The sequence below is a fragment of the Pezoporus flaviventris genome, unplaced genomic scaffold, assembly GCF_033815535.1.
Source record: "Pezoporus flaviventris isolate CSIRO_AGI_PZ_B2104156 unplaced genomic scaffold, CSIRO_AGI_Pfla_v1 ptg000031l, whole genome shotgun sequence".
NCBI classification, from domain to species: domain Eukaryota; kingdom Metazoa; phylum Chordata; class Aves; order Psittaciformes; family Psittacidae; genus Pezoporus; species Pezoporus flaviventris.
The window spans coordinates 1,849,885-1,872,686 of NW_026892579.1; the positions used below are offsets into that span (position 1 = coordinate 1,849,885).

Below are 22,802 nucleotides of genomic sequence, written 5' to 3' on the forward strand. Positions count from 1 at the left end.
ACTGAAGAAAGATTAACTTCTCAGTTGAGGAAATGACTCAACGTTGTCAAGATGATAGTCTCCACCTGACATTTTTCAAGGGTGGAGACTAGGGGAAGGTGGGGTTTTATTTACCACTGCATAGGTTTCCTCTAGTGTAGAGGACCCTAAGCTGTGTAAAAAACTCAACTCCTGCAAATCTAGAGCAATCCCACAGGAGTTAGGTTCCCCCAGATGTACAGTGGGGCAACTGAGAGAGGGGTCTTGCTGTAAACCTTTCAGATGGGACATTTCAGTGGATGTCAGTGGGATCATAAAGTCAGGTAGCAGAAATAGACATTAATTTGCCTAGATAAATATTCCTTTTTTTTTTGTATGGTGTCATACTCAAATGTTTAACCTAGACATAAAAAGAAAGGAAAAAAAAGGAAACCATTTTTTTAAACGGTTAAGTTACCCTTCAAATCACTTAATGTATTTATTTGGGTATAGTATGAAGCTACATTAACGCCTACTCTGATCTATTAAACAATTCAGCACTTGCCAAGTATAACATTTTCTTCCCCATATTCTCTCTTGGATGAACATTATTCCCTCTGCACTTTCATATTAAGCAGTAATACTTACGAAACCCCGTGCAAATGTTGCGAAGGGTTCATAGAACCCTATCTGCTCCATAGGTACTAGTTATAAAAATGTTGCTCCATACAGTTATAATAATAATATAAAGATCAGTATTTTGAAGTAGATAGTGGTTTGTCATGGAGAGATTACTGAATTTCAGAATACTGCAAAATAAATTGTACCACTTCTCAACCTCCACCTCAATATTTCTGCAACAGTAGCTGATAGAATAGAGAGCATAAATTCACAGGAAAAACTGCAGTCTTCCCTGGAGCTTTTACCACTCTGTAAAATTAGTTTTCTTCTTGTGCTTGTCAATTATGCCTATTTTATTGGTTTTGCTTAATTAACACTATCCAGAAGAAACTTCAACTACATAACTGTCCTTGGCCATTGCTTACAAGATATGCCTAATTTATTTTACAAGTATAGTTGGCAAGGCAAAGCAAGAATGGGTTTCTAATTAAGGAGCAGGTTCTGAAGAGAATAAAGGGGGACAAAAAATAGGTTGCCAGGGTCACACCTACCTGTGCTGCAGTAGCAGAAAGGAAGTATGTGGTTGCCACAATGCTGATGCACACACACAACCCAGCTGGGGTAATTCAATGGCTAGAGCCCCATTAGCCCCTTTCCAGCACATTTCCTGTCATTCTATTCCCCCTCTATTCAATAAATCATGCCTAGTATCAGCAGGGAAACATAAAATTGTGAATGTTATGTCAAGTTAAAATGCTCTCTTATTCCAAATCTGTTGCTTACCAAAGACCAAAAACCATGCTTTTGCTTCCGCTGATATTACTGGACAAACTGTTTGTACAGTCAGTGCTCTGAACCACATTCTTAGCCTAAAATGCTTTCTTTGCACACCCCCCCTTTCAAACCTGACATTTTATGTATTGACTTTCGCTGCTTTACAGTTACCTAACTGCTGAGACAGGAAGAAAACAACATGGACATACAAAAGGTCTGTCACAAGTTCTCCCTTTTGTATTTTAAAGTTCAAAAGCATATATATTATATATGTTTGCAGCTCTCCAGGATTTCTACCAGCTAAAGGGTAGATTTTTCTGAACTGCTACTGCAGCTTCCAAAACTGTGACTCAGCAAACAGACTTTCATATTTATAAGTTTGGCAAGTGGCTTGGTGCAGATAAACTAATGATCTAAGAGCTTCCAAATAGGCAGCAGGATGCTTTAGGGAAAGTTTGCCCATTACATATGTAAGGACAGATTATTTGCTGTAAACTCAAGATAAACTTTATTGGTCTTGCAGCACTGAGAGTATTCCGAACCTCTCAACATAATGTTTGGGTTGTGGAAAGTCTATTCTAGCATGTCATTGTTTATCAAGAAATCATTTTTGCATTTCTCATTTCAAGAAATTTATTTTCAAAATAATATTCCTAAGACTTTTACTTACGCATTTTGTCTACAGTAAAGAGTTTTGTTTATTCTTTTTTTAACAGATGAAAAAAGTCTTCTCACCTTCAGTTTAATGCATTTAGAAGCTCAGTTGTCTAGAATGCCCTTAAATTTACAAGATGAATATAAAGGCATTTCAGGTTATTGGTATTGTGGACATAATTCACATTGTAATTTGCATGTAATTATATGGGATACCCCCACATGTACATTGATGTCTGAGGACATATGTCATCCAGATTCTTTTTTGTCTAAATGCTCTTGCTGTAGCCGTTAAGGTGAAATGACTAGGGAGGAAAAGAAACTTCCCTAAACTTCACTGCATATGGAACTGTTCAGGGCCATACTACAGCTGATAAAACCCACTTTCCTCTAAAGTGAATAAAGATGGAGTCAAGCCTACTGCAAGCAGCCCTTTGCAAAATCAAGCTTCTTGTGGATTGTCATGATGATGGCCCTCTACTGTTCCTGGACCTTATCTTGCCTCCTCTTGTACCACACACCACAATTCTTCATAGCATCTGGGCACAGATTTATGTTCATTCTTCAGCCAAGAAGACATGTGCCATGACACCTTTGCTTAGGGCAATTTGCAGGCCTGCGATTCAGAAAGAAGCCAAACTGTAAAGCTAGATGTCAAAGTTTCCTCTACCAAGTTGGATGCTTCAGAAAACTGCTTCCACCTACCAATTTCATACCAGAAAGGAGAACCAGCTGGAACTAACAAACTAACCTGTGAGGAGGGCATGCCTAGGGATCCTACCCTTCACAGACTTGCTCTGGGTTCCCAGGGAGCACCTGCACCTACTCATCGCTCACTTCAGCTGATGAAATCATTCCCTCTGAAGCGACTCCTTCAAATCACCAGACAGGGTTCATTCCTCCTTTTGAAAACATGACCAGAAGCGTATACCTAGTGATGTGAGAAAAAACTGCCTTTAGCTGCTGTCTCCGATGTGAATATTTTAACCCCTGGAGAAGAGATTAAGTTGAGCCACAGCACTTTTCACTGTGAAGAAGTACTGTAACTAAAACTCTGCTCTTTTTGCGTTAATGCAAGTTTTGCTTTAGCCTTTACACTTTAAGCTCTAATACAGCGCTTTCTTTGAGAGGGAAAAAAAGTATGTCACAGAAGCTGGGGGTCAGGACTGGCATTAGTCAGGTCACCACTTGAAACACAGAGGAAAAATATTATGCTTGAAACCTAAAGACTGCTTCTATTATTTATGCAAGTAACTATTTCTTATACAAGAAGAAAGAGGCCTTGAAATCAGTCCAATATTCACAACTTCCACATTTTGTGCAGAGTATCATAATGACTGCTCATTTTGTTCCCACAAACCATTAATTCTTACCTGTCCTCTTCTCTAATTACCTCCTAACTGCCCAGATAAAAAGTGTCCACAGCACTTAGCTGTTAGAGAGGGATTAAACCAAATGAGTAAAACTAACACAAAATTAAACCAAAACACTGTATATTTATTTAAGACTTGACACTAAAAACATCAACCATGCTGCAAAGAACTGCAGAATATTTCTCTGAAATAATATATTCCTTGCATTGCTAATATTACATTACATAGTGATAAAGCAAGCACTAAAGAGGACCCCATTAAGATGCTGTTCTCTTGGAGACAACAGTTGCAAAACATCTTAGTACATTTACATGTTTCTTGCAACTGAAAGTAAATGAGATCAGTCACCACCCAGACCTGCTAATCTGATGAAAGGATACTTGTAATTGCCTCTGTTGTTACATGCTATGTTGACTCACTGCCACTAGAAGTTTGACTTTTCCTATCTCCCTAGGGGAAAGATTATTAGAACTTGTCCCTGCCAGTGAGGAGTTACCACACCTACAAAGAAAGGAACAGGATTAAAATAAAGTTGAAGGGTCAGCTTTCAATTATACATATTAGTTGCATACACCAAACAGTGATAATTTACTCTGGAAAGATTTTTTAGACAGTTTTAATCCAACTACTCAGGAAAAAAAATTATGCTTCTTGCCAGCCTTTGGTGACATACAAATGCATGGCATACATTAGTTCGTCAGCAATACTGGAGTTAGAATCACGAACAAAATAAAGGCGGTCAGTACAAGCTGTCAGGCATACAGTACTTGAGAAAAACAGACTGCTAACATGTCCAAAATAAAGAGAAGATAATTATGTAATTATTTTGGAAACTCTGAGAAGGCAGTTTCTGTTTATTGTTTCTGCCACCTGTGTGTCTCCTACTACCACCTCAGTCCCTGAACACTCACAAGCTGCACTGAGGTCAAGAGCTGATCATCACATAGTCAAGTCTGAACTGACGCAAACACATATTACATCATATGTCAGAAAAGGCCTCCTGTTTTGTTGCTCTCACCAAATAGAAAGCCATCCTTGCTCAGGCACACCCCAAGTAATTAAATGAATTTGAAGTTGGTGAATTCAGCAACTGCTACCAGTGTTGCCCAGTTGTCAAGGCAACATGAATGTTGCTTTTGATAGACAAACTGATGATCCTTCCTTGCTGTCATCCCGAAGCCCTGTTTTTCAGGAGAGTCTCTTTGCTCTCCTTACTGTCAGCCAACCTTGTAAATTTCAACTCCAAAAGTAACATTTTTGGGGAAAAAAATGCAAAATCAAACATTTAACAGTGGCCCAGAAAGAAGTGTCCTTGTTGTATACTTTACTTTATCATGATTTTAGACAATTGCCACTGATCTAGATTAGAAATCTGTTATTTTAGTCTCTTTAATTTAAAAAAGTCAAGTCTGCAGTTTGACTAATTTTATTTTGCATTTACTAGTAAGTTATTATTTCAGACTATTCATGGGGACATTTTAGATGATGTCTTTGTGTCTGCCCATTCTGTGTAGATTCTGACTCTGCTGCTGTTTTTCTCAAAGTCATCTGAGGAGGCGAAGGGAACAAGTAACATAATTAGGAAGAGTACAAACTAGTTCAACTTTATTCTGTTTAGACTTCTAAAAAAAGAGTTCTGCATATGAAAATGAATTAGTGTCACTGCTTCTGGGACAACTAAAAAATCTAATTAAATCAAAGGAATCCTACTTGACTTTGCTGAATATGAACAGATGGGGTACATGAGACATGAGGCAAGGTCTTGGGGGAAGCGGACTCTGGTGGTTTCTCAGAGGCCACAACCAGCTGATGCTTGCTTCAGAATGTCAAGCACAAATTTAAGGATATTGTAAAATTTCTGCCTCCTAAAAAACGGAGCATTACTCCTTTAACAGTGAAAAGTTAACGAAGTTATTCTGTTCAGATGGGAGTAAATGGATGAGGTAGTCAGGTGGAAATCAGTGGCTTACACTTCCTGCATTGATCAGAACGATCTTCCTCACCAAGCAGAGTTACAAGGCCACAGGGATAGGCTGGCACAGGTTTGAACTCAGGTAAAGAATCAGCCAAGGTGATGACTGGGTGTGAAAAATGGCTTATACTTTCCTGATGCAGGAAGTCAGTCAGTCAGTCAGTCAGTCTCTTAGTCTCTTGCCAATCAGTTAGCACTGTTTTGCTGTATGGGGTTTTTTTTTTTTTTTTAAAATTCCATCTGTCTTTCTGCCTAAATGAACATGTATCTTATGTCTTTGGCTCATTTCTTGCTCCTGCTCCCAGAAATTGCTCCACTTTATTTTGGACCCTGAATACAAGTTCTTTGAACTTATTTGAGGCTTGAACACTAGACAATATTATTTCTTCATTTGCTGAAGCTCTTATACTAAACTACCTCAGCAAAGTGTTTGTTGGAATGCAGTTCCACCTTCCTGCTAATTATTGCTGTGGCTTCCTGCCAGGCATCATTTTGAGAAATTAAATACTAGCTTCCAGAGGAGCAGCAATGTTAAAGATGACAGAACATCATTCTAAATAAAATGGATGGTGGCATGAAAAAAAGCAAACATTTTCCTGATGGAACAGCTGCCTACAAGTCCTGCCTAAGCAACTCCCAAACAAGGTAGGGTTTTGACAAAACAGGAGTTTGTCAATATCCCAATACCAGCACACTTTTCATCATGTCAGGGCTCACTGGGTGGAGAACAGCAGTGATATCCTGCATTATCTGTAGGCCTCTGAGAGTGGGACAAGCTACGTAGCCAGGAGGTGTCTGGTACAGAGCCAGAAGCAGAGGATAAAGCAAGGCAGAAAACTCAGTGATATGAAATCCTAGAATAATTCAGGCTGTAAGTGACCTCAGGAGGTCATCTGCTCCAACCTCCTGCTCAAATCAGTAATTGGTTCAGACCACACTACTCAGGGATTTGTCCAGTCAGCTTCTGAATATCTCCAAGGACAGAGACTCCACAACCCCTCTGGGCAATCTGTGCCAGGGCTTGACTGTCCTCACAAAGAAAAGGCTTTTCCTTACCTCAGGTTCACATCCGCTCTGTTCTAGTCCATGACCATAGTCTCTTGTTCTCCTGCTGTGCAATTCTGTAAGGAGCCTGACTGCATCTTCTCAGGTACACCTTATATGGGAAGGCTGCTCTTAGGTCCTCCCAAAGTCTTCTCCAAACTTAACATGCCCCGGTCCCTCAGCCTCTCCTCACAGGGAAATATTCCTTCCCTGACAAACTTTTAATAAGGCAGGAGTGAAACTGGACAGTCTTCCGTACATGGTTTAAGGAGTACAGCCTAGTATGCTTGGCAAGTAATGTTTAGCTTGTTGCAGGCAATGCACAAAGCAGGATAAAGATGGTCACAAGAGACTTCTGGCTGAACAGCTCACCCTGACAGGTGTGGAAAAGATGGGGAACTATCAACTGATCCAGCAGGACTCTGTATTCTAGGAGCCTCCATCTTTTGGCATGGTGACAGGTATCCAGTTTGGCTGTGAGACGTGTAGAGCAGAGCATGTGGTACTCCAAATCAGGCATCAAAAATCAGCTATTTTATTCTGAAAAGGGCTGGCCTGGCACTGAGTCTGGTTTCCAGATGGTTTTCTGTTGTGTGTTTCTGTCACTTAAAGAGCGGAGCAAAATCAAAAGGAAAGCCCTTCCCCAAAGAGAGGCAAGAAATCAGGGAAACAGAAGTAAACATGCAAAGAATAAGGCACTAATTCATAACTTAAGTCACTCCCTGTGTCACAGTTTTCTCAAGTAAGGAACCAGCTGTGGAACCTCACTTTTATGCCAAACAACTCCGTGTTTGACTTTCCTGCATGTAGTAGTTTTGGCTGGCATTTTCCAGTCTTATTTATACATTTAGATAAAAAGCAGCAAATTGATGTGGTTATTATTTATTAACAAACAGGTTTTTTGAAAGGACAGATGCTCCTGGCTCATCATTCTATCAATCAGTCTCCATGTCAGTGTTTGTGCTCTATGCTGTACAAAGTCTGACTTCTTTTATTCTTTATCTGCTTTTGATATTCAATTTTTCAAATTGCTCAATGCCTCTATTAGGGTCTGTTTTAGTTGTTTCTGTATTTGGAAATGTTCCTTATAGCTCCTTGATATCACATTCATTCATGAATATCATTAAAAGTCAATTGGAAAATCCAGTTTAAGAATTTGACCACTGGAGTAACTCTGGCTTCTGAAAAACTCTCAGCACAGTCAAAGGGCACGTATTTAATACAGTGGGGACATGACAAAGTTGACTTAAAGGACTGCTAACTGGACTCATCTTTAACTATCTGCCTATGTTCCATTTATTAATTGTATTAGAGCCCTCTAGCAAAAGACAAGTAAAATACAACAGGGAATAATGTCAAATCAATAAACTGAAGTGCAATATACCATCAAATGCCACTTTAACTTCAAGTTTTAGCACTATAAACAATTGTACTGCATAGCTCCAGCACATAGGAATACTCAATCAGGTATCTAATTTTCATAGTTGCATGCTTAAAAACTCATGCACTCTGTACAACTGGGCCATAATTACCTATTTAATCTTATTTTCTAATTTCACCTTTCAAAATAGCAGTTGCAGCCTTATGAAAGACCACTAGGACACAACAGGTCCCAATTCAAGTTTCTAATCTGAACTCTTAAGAGTACTGAGTACTGTTGACTTCTACAGATAGCGGGGAGATCTGAAGTTATTTAGCAACTTAAAGGATCCAGCCCTATTAAAATTTCAGGAATGTGCAAGACTTCATCAGATAGGTTTCTGTCATAAGGGAAATTTTCTTTCCTAACAGTAGACCTTTCCCTGACATCCAATCTCCTGCCTGACACAGTCTGATACACTGACACACGTTCTTGTAGGTCTATTGTACTGCCGTGGCCTTGAACCCAGGCCCTCTGAGGAGATCAATAGTGAAAAGACATAGCAAGTCATCAAAACCAGGATTCCTGTTGCCGATCATACCATCCTGCTAAGGGCAGCCATGGGAGGCTGAGCATGGAGCTCCTTGCTGTTGCTGAGCAGCGGTAGCTGGGGTAGAGGAATTGGGCCAGGAAAGCACAGTACCCTCTAACTCTACTGCTCCTTCAGCCCTTGCCTCTTGACCTTGAACCCACGTTATAGTTTCTCCACTCCTTACAACTTTTCTCTTTTCCTTACCGATGCAGAATCCAAGCTAATAACCTTTAGCAGGTTACTGCTTTTTATGTCAACTACAACTTACCTAGCTTGAAGCAGAAACACATGAAAACAGGATGTGGTAGCCAAAAGGTCAAACTACCTTAGTACAGATGTAAGCAGTGTATGGACAGAGGGGCCAATTAACTTGTGCACCTAGCCATGCAGACTTTAACATTATTGGCAGCTACACTGTAAAAAGGCAAATGTGTGCTTGCAGCATTAAGACCCATGAAATACAAAGAGTGAGCAAGCAGCATTTTGAAGGGTAATTTAATTCTAATCACTGGTCAGAGATTTGCCAAAAGCAGAGAAAGCATTTTGGGCTCACCACTGTCCAGCAGATGCCAGTAAAGCAGTAAAATACCTTATTTCACATGCCCTAGCATGAAGGTAGACACAAGTAGAGTCACACGGGCATCAGCAGAGCACCAGTCAGGTGTATCTGCTAGTGTGCAACACAGAAAGAGCCATAGATTCAAAAGGAGAATGGTGGGGAGAGATGGTGGTCGGAAGGGCTTAAGTCTTTCCTCCTATACTGTAGAGCTAATCCTATCTATTTGTCAGACAGAAAAGGAGAGAGGAGAGAAATCTCCCCCAAACATCAGTATCCCATTTTCAATGGCATGCAGCCATAAATCAGCAAAATTCACACAGACAGACCTAGGTCTGAGTGAGGCTACATCTTATCTCTGTGCAGGTTATCACACTGCACATGGGATTTTTTAGGTGCAATTATACTCTCTGACATCCTATCTAAAAGAGTGGTCACCATGGTAACGCTCGAATCACATGGCACTGCACACCTGATACCAATCAATCTTGAAAACATCTTTTTAAAGAAAAACACTCCTAGAGAAGCTGTAGATGGAGGTTTCTGGTGACTGGGAAGATGCTTTCTTATATCAAACATGGAAATTTTACCTTATAATCTTTTCATCCAATTCTTCCTCCATACAACCCCAGTCTCTATCATCTTATAGAAGTGATAGAAAATAAAACAGGGCAATGGCTTTCTGCTGAAAAGTGACAAACAAGGAAGTACAGCTGGCATGTAAATGATATATTGCATTTTTCCCCAGATCATTAACTGTGACTTCTGAGAATACAGCCATGCACTGATTGCTGAACAAAACATAAACATGCCCACCATAATGCCTCTCCACCTGCCCAGGGCACCAGATTTCCCTTCAAATGCTAAACCCCAGAAATTTCACCAGCTTCTTTTTCCCTTTTTGCTTTCCCAGTCTGCCGTTCAATTTAGTTGATTAGAGTTGTGTTCCTCTCTCTGTGTGCGTAAAAGAAGCAGAGCATGTTTAATGAAATAATGTTTGCACTTAGCTTGGCACAGTGGCTTTCTGAAGTGCATTCTTCAGAAGCCAAAGAGCTGACGAAGTTAAGCTGCTGACACCACTGGGGTTTTGGGTGGGCTGCTTTATTTTTACAGCTCAGCTCCACCCCAGCAGCCTTTGGGCTATCTGTGGTGTGCCTGCTCCTCTACCTGCTTGAACAGTCTGCTGCCTCTTGTTATCCCAGCAAGGACACTGCTATGGCCTGATGAAAATCATCCATCCCAGCAAACCACTTACGCACAAAGTTCAACCAGCCTCAGCAGTATTTCCAAAATAGTTCCTACTTGGTTCTATCTGAAATTACTGCTCCTTTCATTATTTGAAATCCTACCACTTCTCAATTGTCCTTTGAAAAAGACTGTTTCTGTTCAGATGGATTCCATCTTTGTCAACTTCCACCCGATCTACATTTTCCTTTTCAAATAATTCACAGCTATAATCATTTATTCTGACAGTGCCTCTCCTTTATTCAATGTGATTTTGAAACAGGAGAGCCACTGAATTTATAAATGCCACCAACTGGCCTGGGAAGAATACAGGGATGTTGTCCGAGAAACTAGGGACCAGGTTGGGAACGCTAAGGACCATTTAGAATTAAACTTGGCTAGGGATGTTAAAGATAACAGGAAGGGATTCTATAGGTACACTGCAAATAAAAGACAGACTAGGGACAATGTAGGCCCCCTCTGGAAGCCTGAAAAACAACAAGGTGCTTGGTGACAGCCAGCATGGCTTCACTAAGGGGAAATCCTGCCTGACCAATTTGGTGGCCTTCTATGATGAGGCTACAGAACTGATGGACAGGGGTAGAGCAGTTGATGTCATCTCCCTGGACTTGTGCAAAGCGTTCGACACTGTCCCGCATGACATCCTTGTCTCTAAATTGGAGAGACATCAATTTGATGGATGGACCACTCGGTGGATAAAGAACTGGCTGGATGGCCGCACACAAAGAGTTGTGGTCAATGGCTCAATGTCCAGCTGGAGACCAGTAACAGGTGGTGCCCCTCAGGGATCGGTGTTGGAACTGGTCTTGCTCAACACCTTTGTCACTGACATGGACAGTGGGATTGAGTGCGCCCTCAGCAAGTTTGCCGATGACACCAAGCTGTGTGGTTCGGTTGATATGCTGGAGGGAAGGAATGCCATCCAGAGGGACCTTGACACACTTGTGAGGTGGGCTGATGCCAACCTCATGAAGTTTAACCATGCCAAGTGCAAGGTTCTACACCTGGGTCAGAGCAATCCCAGGCACAGTTACATGTTGGGCAGAGAAGAGATTCAAAGCAGCCCTGCGGAGAAGGACTTGGGGGTGTTGGTTGATGAGAAAATGAACATGAGCCAGCTTCAGTGTGCGCTCGCAGCCCAGAAAGCCAACCGTATCCTGGGCTGCATCAAAAGGAGCGTGACCAGCAGGTCAAAGGAGGTGATCCTGCCCCTCTACTCTGCTCTTGTGAGACCTCACCTGGAGTATTGTGTACAGTTCTGGTGTCCTCAACATAAAAAGGACATAGAACTGTTGGAACAAGTCCAGAGGAGGGCCACGAGGATGATCAGGGAGCTGGAGCACCTCCCATATGAAGACAGGCTGAGGAAGTTGAGGCTGTTCAGCCTGGAGAAGAGAAGGCTGCGTGGAGACCTCATAGCAGCCTTCCAGTATCTGAAGGGGGGCTATAGGGATGCTGCTTATGAACTCTTCATTAGGGACTGTAGTGATAGGACAAGGGGTAACAGGTTAAAACTTAAACAGGGGAAGTTTAGATTGGACATAAAAAAGAAGTTCCTTACTGTGAGGGTTCTGAGGCACTGGAATGGGTTGCCCAGGGAGGTTGTGAATGCTCCATCCCTGGTGGATTCACAGTTCAAGGCCAGGCTGGACAGAGCTTTGGGTGACATGCTTTAGTGAGAGTTGTTCCTGCCCATGTCAGGGGGTTGGAACCAGATGATCTTAAGGTCATTTCCAACCCTAACTATTCTATGATTCTATGATTCTAAGTTGGATATCCAACAGCCATAATGCTAGTAACAAATTTGCTTAGAAATTCTTTCAGCATCCTGGAAATACATGTAAAAACAACAGGAGGAGACACTGTATGAGTTGAAGACATCCTTCACTAAGCTTGCCTGAAGTCACTATATACTCTCACTGCTGACCCACCAGAACAGATTATGTGCACATGAACTGCTACCATAGGTTGGTTGAGCTCATCTGGGTGACTGTACACTAAAATTGACTAGGAAAATGCTCCCACAAGTCATTCCCAGAGAGATGGTCATATCCAAGACTGACTACTTAGATCATTAGACTGCCTCTTAAAAAAAAAAGGTGTAACTATTGCTGTTCAAGAAGAGTGCTATCAAGAGTTTTGCATTAAAGGAAGTCCAGTAATTGGGTGTTTATGATATATATATATGTCACTTTGCATCTATCACAACTGAAAAGTCAAATTGTGCTTGTTTACCTTAGGTAGGAAAAAATTCCGGTTGCCTCTAATTTTAGTATAAAATTGGCCTCTATCCTACAGGTGTGTTCCAGGAGCAAAGTGAGGAGCAGAGCTAGAAATAAGATGCATGTTGCTTTGAAAATACAAAAATAAAGGGAATTGATGATATGTAAACATTTCTGGCCGTTGTTTTCTGCCCCCAATATGTTGTCATGCAATAGAGATACTTCCTAGCGGCTGTATGAGGTATTTGTACTGTCTATAATGCTTTAGAGGTCAGTGCTAGCAGTCATGGAGTCCTATTACACATAAGGAAGTCAGACTTTGATCTGTTTTCATAATGTGCAAGTTACATTTTTCCACCTGTGGCTCTGACGTGTGTGTCAGAGTAAATGGCGTTATTGTTTGACACGGCAACAGACCCCAATGATAGAAATGTAATGTTCCAAAATCAAAATGAGGAAGTCAGTAAACAGTGCTGAGTTTTAAGCTATGCCAGGGCCCAATTATGGTTTTCAAACTGCATAGGAATTGATCGCAGAGGAGATTCACTCATTTTGGCGTAGATCAGAGACTATACTTTGACTATGTCCAGTATCTTTTGCAAAGGTAAATGTCAAGGGAAGATCAGGAAAGCACAAGTGAGCTGTTATAGCAATTGAGAAAGCTGCCTGTGGCCTTCTGTTCTTTATCAGCCTGTAGGAAAGAACTTAAAACCTGCTCTTCCCAAATCTTTAGTTTAAAGACAACAATATAATCCATAAAATGGAACACACAAAACCAGTCTACTCTCACCGTGAAAGAGCTTTGTTGTACATAACTAATTAACCACACAGTTCAGCCTGGAAGTCATTTGGACAAAGGCACCCAGGAAAAAACACATTAAGAGACAGAATTATCACATTACACTTGCCGCTGGAAAATGGTGACTCACTTGTTTTCCACATCCTTTTACAAACTAAAGGTCATCATTAAAAAAAAAAACCAAAAAAAAAACAAACAAAAAAGCAACAAAAAAACAGTGAGAGTCAGCTCCATGAATATTTTCAGGACCTTCTCTAGCAGGTCTTCATCTGCCATTGCTGACAATAAGATCACAGATCTTTTACCCTTATGCAGCTGACTCGCCAGTGCTGTAGAAGCTGTCAGTATTGCATGTTTCAAACTGTATGCTAAACTGATGCTTTCTGTTAAGCTTGCCTTCTTGTACTACTATCCTTATGTGTATGGACTTCAAATACTAAATAATGGACTGTGGATATGGCATGTGCCTTTTAGGCTGAGGGTTTTTTTTAGTGCTGTCTTAGGAACATCTACACTCTTTTTTATCCCTTGTAACTCTTTTTTATCCCTTGATGCTCTACAGTAGAAATAACTAACAAATAGCTTGTGAAAGAGTTATTTATACAAATGCAAATACAAACACATTAGATTTCCTAATATATTTCCCTTTCGTATTTGTATAAAATAGTAGCGAAATAAAATCATTATAAAAATGTGATCCATCAAAAGCAAACAGAACAGCAGAACTAGCAAATCAAACAAGTCAGAAAGTCTGCCTTTTCAGATTCAGACTTCCATCTCTGACACCTAGTCCAGTTTCAAATTCTGAGTCTCAGTTCTATTACCTAGAAGCATTTAGCAGCTTTTTTTCCCCTCCTATGTCTTGGAGAAGTGCAAAAAGCAAAGATAAAGCCTGGGACAGGGTCTGTCTTCATACTGTGATTGATGAGGTTGATGCTGTATTGAATTTAAACTTAAAACCATCAAAACCAACATCCCTCTGAAGCAGTGAGGAAGGAGGGCACCGATTCAGCCCATTGCTATAGGAAGTATAGCCTGAAGTTGCTTGAATAGGCTCAAAAACATCTGAAAGCAGAGGCCTGTCTCCTAAGAGAGAATTTACGGTATTCCATGATTCATTTACCTGGAATTTAGACTGAACAACCACTACTTTCTAGCTGTGAAATGTAAAAGGAATTGCTACCTGCTGCAGCTCAGCCCTCCTCTCCTCCAGTTGCACCATGGAAGGATTTCAGCCACATGTCCCTAGCAAGAGCCACCTCCCCCAGTGAACAGGAGAGGAGTCTCCCTGCCAACCTGCATACAAAGCTCCCTTTGTCCCCTGAGACTCCAGCTAAGAGGCTTTACCCTCACCCGTGGTTGCTCCCCACCCATGAAGCACATAAATAGGAGCATTGTGCAGAAGCCTCTTTCCAGCCAGCCAGTGAAACAAGGGAGATGTCTGGCCCACCCTGGAATGGGGGCACCCCTTCTTAGAGGGCCTGAGTCTTTCTTAATTGGTGCACACAATTTAGGAGTCCACCTCCCCACCCTATCCTGAGCTGAAATACCTATTCAGAGTAAAATGAAACTTCTGGGGGATGCGAATGTGATTTTTATCATGAGCTATTAAACGACAAATACTTTTGAGAATGGCCTTAAGGACCCTGATATCTGATTTATCCATCATAGAAAGATATGGCAAATACCACGGTACTCACCTGATGCTCACCTGCCACTGTTTTCCAAGGTAGCCATGCCTTTCCTGACCATTTGCAAGATAAAAATGTAAAAGACAACTGGCATGTCAAGAAAGAAATTACATCTTATAGCTACTCTTTTCACTCCTGTTCACATTCTTTTTCCAGTGAATGCATAACCACTCCCAACTTCTACTTATTTTGGAGGGAGGGGTGAAGGCACCTCCAAACACTTATCACCCAAGTGCATCTGCTCCTTGTCCATACCACAGCTGAAAAAAGGTAACCTAGAGGAGGCAGCTCTGTCCCATCACACCCAGAAGGAGGTGTCCTATAGACACTGCTAAAAGAGGGCTTTATGTACATATATGGAGGCCCTCACAATTAGGCTCTTGATGCACTTACCATTGCCTGATTCTGCCTTCAGGTGAGTTTGCATTGTTGTTAGGAGCAGCCTCGAAAGTGCTCACCTCTACTGAAAGGCATTTTATGCCAAGAACTGAAATGCACCGGCTCAGTAGCCGGGTACAGCTGTACCTGCAGGAGAGGGACCAGAACCTCAGCCTGCAGAAAAATCATTCTCCTTGTCGTGGTTTAAACCCAGTCAGGTAATTCGTTCGCTCACTTTCTGACAGTTTATTATATGGTGGGGCCTCTTCAGCGCGCATCACCTCCTCCTCTGGTGACATTCCGAAATCTTTGCCCTCTGGCCAGTCCATGATGACTTCTAGAATGCCTGGACGACTGGGATTTAAACCACGACAGTTCTTTTTGGTGCCCAACGTGGGCACGAGGGGTTGAGATAACGACAGATTTGACTGGATTAATAGTCACTAGTCACAATGCTGATTTATTGGCTCTCAGAGTTGTTCTTGTTGATCTCACAGCTTCAGACCGTTGTAACTTACTTAGAGCCGGTATTTGCTGTGTTAGTGTTTATCAAGTGTGGGGCTTGGGCTAAGGTCCTTGTCTCACTGTGCTTTATGGCAATGGCTTGTAATACGGGTGGGCTCCAGCAGAAGGGCGGGAAGGACGTGGCCGTGGACTTGTACCTGGCCGTCCGGCTGCTCTTCACCGTCCTGGCCCTCGCCCTACTCTCCATCTTCGTGAGGCTGCGGGGAACTGAGGGGGAGCGGCCCCGGGAGCCGGCGGCAGCCGAACCGGCCCGGGAGAGCGGCCCCGGGGACCAAGCGGCGGCGGGAGCGGGGCCGGAGGCCGCGCGGGGACGGCTGCCGGTGGAGGAGGTCGGGGCGGTCGAGGAGCAGAAGGAAGGGGCTGCCGAGCAGCGGGATAAGGCGGTGGGGGAGCCGAGCCCCGCGGCCGAGCCGAGCCCCGCGGAGGAGCCGAGCCCCGCGGCCGAGCCGAGCCCCGCGACGGCCGAGAGCATCCCCCGGAAGCCGCCCGCCGAGCCCCAGGAGGATGCAGGAGACCACGCAGCATTTCCCAGCAAGGCAGAGGAGGAAGAGCTGGACTCAGGAAAAGAGAAGCTGGCGGTGGGAGGGCCGGCAAGCACAGCAGCTACACCAGCCCCAGTGACAAGTACAGCAGCTACACCAGCCCCAGTGACAAACACAGCAGCTACACCAGCCCCAGTGACAAGTACAGCAGCATCGTGTGAGAGTTCTGAAGGTTTTGAATGGCCTTTGGGTATCCTTGGGACCTGCCTGCTGATTGTGATGGGGATCAGCATGTTGGCACACACACAGGCTGTGTTCTACCCATCACCATTTTGTCTGATCTCAAAAGTTAAGCAGAGTCAGGTTTGGGTCTTGTCTGGGGTTAGACAACAATATAAGGAGACCAAGAGATTTTCCCCAAGGCTGGACAGTCATGAGTGGCAGGGCATGTGGGACAGTATGGGCAAGTATCTAGTCCACTCGCCCCCCCCAGCCCAACCAAGCACCGACCGATACCTCCTCCAACCCTGCAGTCTCCCAGCCCTTCCGACTAACTCCCAGTTCCCTCCTGGGCATGACGTGCTGTGGTATGGAATACCTCTTTGGTCAGTTTGGGTCAGGTGTCCTGTCTCTGCTTCCTCCTGGCTTCCCCTCCTCCCTGGCAGAGCGTGAGGCTCCCAAAGTCCTTGGCCAAACCAAAACATCATTGTTATCAGCTCTGTTCCCAGGCTGAAAGTCAAAACACTGCACTGCACCAGCTACCAAGAAGGGGAAAAATGACTGCTACTGCTGAACCCTATCTATTCCCATGACTGCAATTATAGCATCTCTTTGGCTGGAAGAGACCAAATTGCTCTTTCTTCTGAAATATGTAAACATGGCATCAGTTTGGACTATGCAGTGCTTTTATAGGACATCTTTAATGTGCACACAGAGCAGCTTTAGAGATTCCCCCACGTTTTTTGTGGGAGGTTTAGGCATGGTCTCGCCAATGAAAAAATCCTTTATCACAATTCCTCCTGGGTCCAGTATAATTATATTGGCCTGGGTGACTGTTCCCCACTTCAGTGTGGTGCCTATACAGCCCTTGGAGGCTTTGAAGCAAAACCAGGTGTCTATATTAAAGAAATAAAGATGTGAAGTTAATATGGATCGAATACTTTATCTGACTCATGCTTAAGTCAGGGAAAGCATTTCCAGCATCTTAGATGCAGGACAGGGCTCAAAGAGGTGGAGTTTATGCTGCTTGCAACTAGCAGCAAGGAATTCTGCCTTCTATGAAGCATCTTTGAACCCTGAGAGGATGCACACTGACTTAATCCTCCTCATACAGACTATGCTGAAAATGAAGGACATTGGTGGGCAAGATTTCCACATTGTAAACTCATATTTGAGGAGTTTATCTTTCAAAAATTGATGGAGCTTATCCATGTGCACATTTTTACCATTCCCAGACACAGAGATATGTGGGCTCTACATCTGAACAGATAAAGGAAGTCAATTTAATTTCTGATCCCACGTTGTATACTATTAAGCTTCACAGCTTGAGTCATGAACATTATCTGCAATGAAATACATAAGAAAAGACATTTCATGAGTTCTTTCATCAAGTTTTAAAAAATGTAGCTGATCAGTAGGTTAATCTTATGCTTAAGCCACATGTACTTACAGTTGTAGCTCTTTCCTCCACCAGAAACTTGTGTAAGCAAGGGCATTCTATTACTTTCCAAAGAAATTTCACAGATGCAGAGAGAAGAAGCCTTTCCATACCCAGAGTTACTAATACTTATTGATAAGCATTTCAAACTCAAAATCTGTTTTAAACATTCAGGAATGATCACCCCAAAGAAGCTGGTTTTCAACAACAGAAAAATATTTTTTTGAAACCAAGTCATCAGTATTAATGAGGTCTAATTAAGCACCTTTGCCTTAACAGAGCTGGCTGTATGTACCTACTGAATTACGTACTGATTTGCAGAACTGGTGAATATCTACACTTCTCATGTGAGATCTCTAAGAACTTAAGTGACACAGTGTGAAAATCACCTACTGTAATTAGGCTTTTGCTTTAAATACATAAGTTCAGATGTTTTGTTAACATGTATTTTCTTCAGATCTTAAAATGCAACATCAAGGAGCTCCGCTGTCCTCAATACAATGTTAAAAATCACCAGGACTGTTTCTGTTTCTTCCAGAGCTGTGACTAGTTCCCATTTCATTCTCTTCTTTTTGGACACCTCAGTGTATAACTTCTGAAAGCAAAATAGTAGGTAGGTTATCTGAAGGACATTCACTACACATCACACCCTTTCTCACCTCAGTATTTCTTTGTGTGGCACATGAGCAACACTTCTGCCTTCAAAACTGCTTACCCTGCAAAGCACTGGCAACATCCCTATGTACCTAAAGTGGACAAGAAAGCAATAGCTACATTTGGAGTATGGACAGGCAGACAATTACACCAGCTGGCAGGGGGTGATGAGGAGGTAGCAGTGCCATTCAAAAGAATGATGAATTATGGCAGCAGTGAAGCTTGGCTTTGAGAAGACTATGGCTATCATTCTGGATGTCCTGCCCCTTGGCCAGGATCTCTGTCAGAAACCAGCACTGCAAATTCCCACACCTCCACAGATTCATGGTTTGCTTTCCATTACACATAACCTTACCATTTCAAATGTCTAAAGAAGCAACAGGCAACAAATCTCAATTGTTTCCAAGACAGAAGTTGCTTGATGTCATGCAGGTGACTTCAGGGAGCAACTTCTGGAGGTCTGTGGAAAATCTGTCCTGGATCTGAAAACTGGCTTCAACCGATAGAGATGATTGAGAGATCCAGGAGGTAATTAATGAAGCTGAGAAGGTCATTAAAAAAAAATGAAGAAAAAAAAATATCCATCAACAGCTACTAAACACAAAGATACTGCCTCTGGCTCAGGTAACCTGTGAGCTGCTGGAAACATGGAGAATATACAGGGGGAAGCACTTCCCTGTGTTCCTAGTGTTCCTCTTATTTTTGACCTTTCTCAGCAGCAAGGCACTATGCACTAGGCAGCCATTTGATCTGAACCAGTTCAGCCGTTCTTATGCTCTGGAGGAAAATATAAAAATAAAAATAAACTCCCCACAAACGAAATCTCCATTATGTCAGTTCAAAGCAAATGGAAAACTTCCCTCCCATACCAAAGAGTAGTCCAGTCACTTAGTCAACATTGACTTAAGAAAACCCATTCTTTTCTAGACACACAAGCACTGGAACAGTACAGCACACTAAGGTTTCTAATCCAATGTTTGCTGTGCAATGTTGTGGCAAGGGAGAACATCAAGTTTTTAATGAAGCACAAAAAAACATTTCCAATTTTGATTTCCACCCCCAGAAACTGGTGTGTGAGACCACCTCTAACAAGCCCCACAGCAATATCCTGCAGAGGGGAATAAGTAGTCCTATGGCAAGAAGTCAAAAGTATCTGCTGAATTTGGAGGGGTAGAAAGAAGAATCTGAAAGCAGAAAATTACAAGGGTGTTTTGGATGAGTAAGACATTACAGCTTTACAGTGAAAACGGGAAAGGATCCTATTAACCGTTCATTCAGTTTAGCTTTCTGATTTCAAAGAAGCATTAGACAATGAAAAAGGACTCTGAAGATTGAAAAAGCTCAGTCAGAAAAGAACATTATCAGTTTTGTCTTCCTGTTGAAACTGTGTGACTCCTCTACTTGTGCTGAGCTCTGCTTGAATGGTAAAATGGGAAGTTTCACAGAACGTAAAGAGATGAACACACAGGTTTTTCCATATTGATCATCTGTGAAGCCCTGCAACTTTCTGCTGGTGGCTGCAGAGGCAGCCCTGCAGCGCTGCAGGTTGCCCTTCTGAAAGGGCAGCAATAGGAGCAATCAATCTCTGAAGCGGTGATCTTCTAAAGCAAGGCGATGCTGAGGAAGTTTAAAAGTCAAATGTCCTGAAGAATCACTACCTGCTCTCCTGTCTACAGTGACATCCCTGACATCGGGCAGTCAGGACACAACTCATGTGCGGTATCTGATGTGAATAAAGCCATCAACACAGATGTGATCTGGAATCAGCAGCTCCAAAACCAAACCCCTCTTTAAAACCTATGATTGGAAGGAAAAGGGTGTCAGAAGCCCAGATACACCCCAGCTACAGCTTGTGGTCATTTGCCAGTGTTCAGCTGAAGCAACCTGCTGGCACACCAGGGCTTGCCAAAGGTTGAATGGCATCTGCAGGTGAGGTGAAGGCAATCCCAGGGAAGACAATAAATCATATCTGATTCCCTAAAGAGGTGGAGAGGGACAGCAGAAGAGGAAGTGGGGTTTCCTCAATCTTTCTTCTTGCACTGTTCAGGCCAGATACAGCTGAAGCCCCAAGCATTCTCTGAGGGCTAGGACTGCTCCTCTTTGCTCTTCCTGGAACCACAGCATCTCTTCAAGAGCACGAGAGGGAAAGCAGGAATCATTAAGCTCCAGTCCTAACCTCTGCATACTCTTTTATAGCTTCATCCATCAAATGGGATTTTTATAAGTTCTTTGCAGTCCCCTGCAAGACTCCTTGGTGCTCTATCAGTAGGGAAATGCATTTTCACACACATGAAACCACAGTATTTATATTAAAAAAGGAAAAAAAAAACAACAAAAGAAAAACAACAACAAAAATATGCATAACTTGATGTCAATGGCAGAAAGATGATAAGCCTGAAGCCTTGAAGATAAGCCTGAAGAGAAACATGTTTGAAAACTACTGTCCTATGTCCAGATTCATAGCTGAATCCACCATTTTCCCCTCCTATATTTCATATCATTTTATCATTGCACTTTATCCTCCCTTCCCCACATCCAAACTGTTCTGCACAAGAACTACTGTGTTTGTTAGCACAAGGGTCTCTGTCACGCAGGCTCTGTAATTGCATTTGCTAACATTTTTATTAATCTAACAGGCTGTGACTGACCACATGTTATTCCACATCCGGTATCACCGAGAACAAACCTGAAATAAAACAACGGAAGTAAGCCTTGGCACACTGTATATCCAGGGATATCACACTGATGATAACTGAAGGTCATCTCCTGGATTCAGTATGCTGTGAAACCAAACCTATGGCAATCTGGTGGTGTTCTTGCTCTCCTCTCTGCTATGTACACCACTTAAATGATGGCAGACTACTTATGCAGCTTTTAGCAGTCTGCAAGCAAACATAATTCTGATGTTAAAGTACCAGGTATTATTCCTAGTCCATCTCTCTCCCAGGTATGCACAGCAGCAGCATTCCCTCTGTTCATTCTTGGAATGAAATCTTCCCTTTACCAATATAGAGGAAAAGAACCAACGCACTGGCTTATTCTGAGCACAGTTCACATGTCAATGCTCTACACAAGGACGTTTAGGCCACACATCAACCAACCATGCAGCCTTACAGCAACAAGCAGGGAGGTCTACATATTTTTTATTTGCCCTTGGTATGGAGGACATCACCAAAGAAAAAGAAGAGCCAGTGTACTACTGTGCTGCAGAGATCCATCAGAGAGGCTAATGCAGCCAGGGGCAATTTATAAGAGATATTCTGAATTATATCAGAAGACAAATTCACCTTCATTTATGCTCAAGCACAACAAGGCAGACAGGCACCAATACAAGACTCTACCCTTCAAGTCCTAAGAGGTCCATTCCTTTGACCTTGATGAGCTGTGGGTCTAAGGTGGCTAACAGGACCCTTGGGGCAGGAAACTGTTTTTGAAAAAGCTGCTAAAAAGTTCTCCTAAGGATGCACTATTTCTAAAGAAATGCATAAAACTCCAGTGGAAATAGGGTAGGATACATCTCAGACAAATGAAGAGACACATGGCATAGGCCTCAAGATTTTGTGCATTCAGCCAATTTCCTTTCAGGAATTTAGTCAACATCTATAAAATATTCATGCCCATTCCCACCGAAGGATGTCCAAGCTCTACAGCAAACCTCTCATACAATGGTCTGAGTTTTCTCTCACTATTTGTTCTGAGTAACTTTTTGCTTCTCCGAAGAATCCTCAGTGCAGCATGAAGGAGAGGAGGCAGTGGTTATTTAGCAGTAGTATCATGTCTTTTTACAGGCACAAAAGCTACCCTGCCACAAGTACCATCAGTCAGGGGTTTGTGCCTAACACTCAGGCTCTTCGTCTTAGGATTCATCAGTCAGCATCAGTCTTCTTGGGATGTATCAGAACAGGACAAAAATACCATTCTCTCAGTTTTTGTGCTTGCTGAGTTTCAAGTTAACATTTGATTCTTCAGAGATGTGTGGTTTGAACAGATGTGGGAGCTGACTGTCAAAATACTCTATGTATATACATGAAAACTGTATGTGTATGAAGAAAAAGAAAAGAACATCTACAAATAAACTACTCTCCTGGAATTGTGACCCTCCAAATACAGAATTGGAGCCTGAAAAATGGGTACCTGATACCAAAAGCTGACACTGACAAAATAACTTAGGTAAAGGAGAATGAGCTTCAAGTTCACACTAAGTCCTATACAAATGTAAGTGGCAATTTTATCTGAAACTGTAAA

The 22,802-nt window shown here is 42.4% G+C and overlaps 1 protein-coding gene and 1 long non-coding RNA gene across 7 annotated transcripts in view; one reads left to right on the top strand and one right to left on the bottom strand.

The window, feature by feature from the left end:
• The window catches only part of PKIB (cAMP-dependent protein kinase inhibitor beta), a 56,031-nt gene that overhangs the window by 19,341 nt on the left and 13,888 nt on the right, over window positions 1–22,802 (bottom strand). The window contains exons 1-2 of one of the 6 annotated variants that reach the window (XM_061460016.1): window positions 18,913–19,053; window positions 9,495–9,589 (exon numbers count right to left, since the gene is read on the bottom strand). The exons of 3 other annotated variants lie outside the window; for them this stretch is intronic. The gene's annotated coding sequence lies outside the window, so the exon portion shown is untranslated. Of the gene's footprint in view, window positions 1–9,494; window positions 9,590–14,353; window positions 14,378–18,912; window positions 19,054–22,802 lie in introns of those variants that run through there. 2 more of the 6 variants (XM_061460015.1, XM_061460022.1) reach the window with 2 other exon arrangements.
• LOC133272648 (uncharacterized) lies at window positions 1,302–13,366 on the top strand. The gene is made up of 3 exons (XR_009744504.1): window positions 1,302–1,567; window positions 3,835–3,919; window positions 12,448–13,366. It is a non-coding gene; the product is annotated as an uncharacterized LOC133272648 (long non-coding RNA).